This window comes from Cyprinodon variegatus, unplaced genomic scaffold (genome assembly GCF_000732505.1).
Source record: "Cyprinodon variegatus isolate N-32 unplaced genomic scaffold, C_variegatus-1.0 Scaffold866, whole genome shotgun sequence".
Lineage (NCBI taxonomy): Eukaryota > Metazoa > Chordata > Actinopteri > Cyprinodontiformes > Cyprinodontidae > Cyprinodon > Cyprinodon variegatus.
This window is the reverse complement of record NW_015151319.1, coordinates 283469-284978: the sequence shown is the minus strand read 5'-3', so window position 1 is coordinate 284978 and position 1510 is coordinate 283469.

Below are 1510 nucleotides of genomic sequence, written 5' to 3'. Positions count from 1 at the left end.
AACTGTAAAGTGCCTTGAGATGACATGTGTTGTGAATTTGGCGCTATATAAATAAACTGAATTGAAAATTGAATAGTCTGTAGCTATGTACAACACTTTATTTCATCCATCAGCAGTGGATTTTAGTAATTTATAAGTAGTATGGTGCAGAGTGGTGTGGTACGATATGGTATTGTATGGTACGGCAAAGTTCTGCACCGGGTCAGCTACCTGGTGCAGAACAGGCAGGCAGGTATCATACACAGACTTACAGCATGAATGCCGCTTATTCATGTTTTCATATTTATTAACTCTACATCTTAATAAATAAATTGATTGAAGAATATCCAATCAACAGTCATTTTTTAGCTAACCTTCTTACCTTGGCTGATTTACAGCTGTTGATCTGTGAATGCCGAGCGCACTGGATGTGAGCATGAGGCTATGAACTTTACTGCCTCTGTTATCAAGAGAGCATCCTGCTGCAGCCGGAAAAATAAAGCATGTTGTGTTTAAGCACTAAAACGGCTGTGTGTGTAAACTTTGCGATCATGGGTCGTGTTGCACTTTAATATTTACGGGTATGTGTGGTCCCGGCCAGGTTTTAAATCAGGATAAATGGGGTTAACGGGTTGGTTCTGGGTTCTAAACTCTACAGTTTAGAAAAATTAGACCTGTGAAGGACTCTGTGACACGGTGCAGCATGGTATGGTACGGTGGAACTGTAAGATATGGCACAGAACATTATGGTACAGTGTGATATGGTGAGGAACGGTGGTAGAAAACAGCACGTCTCCTGAAAATGGAGCTGAAAGATAAATAGAAAAAGGAGAGGGTCCAACACTGAGCTCTGTGGGACCCCATAACAAAATTAGCTCAGCTTTTTTTTCAGGGTTTTTGTATTTGTGGATTTTAGGGCAGGCAGCTGATCCAGGAGGAGTGAATCCTACAAAGTCAGTGACTGGATGCAATCATCTGGTTTCCTTTGACAGAAAACTGAAACTGTTTTTAGATCATGTGTTGTAATATTGAATTATACAACTTAAAAATTATACTATAAAACCATAAAAAATTATAAACTGATTCGACTGGATGTGTGCAGCTTGTTCAAAATGCTGTTTTCAGAGTCCAGATGGCAGGAAATTAAAATAAAGTTTAAGTTCTTTTTTAAACAATGGATGTAAATTTTCATTCTTGGTTAAAAAACAAAACAAACTAAAGGATTTTGTCTTGAAAACATTTCAGTATCTAGAAGCTGTAGACCATTCAGTTAATATGGAAAATGCTTACTCAGTGTTTCCAGGTCAGGAACTAAACAGTGGAAGAAGTGAGGCTCTCTGTAGAAATAATCAGGAAACCATCATGTGTAGCATGAGGTGGGGGTGGGGGGTGGGGGGTCTTATAGCTTACATCTCACCAAACCACAGAGGCTGATTCAAGTTCAAGGTCTTGTATGGATTTTGCCTTAAATCAATTATGGGAACTTGAGACAAATAAAACACACAAAAAAGTTTTAGTCCGTGAGGCAGAC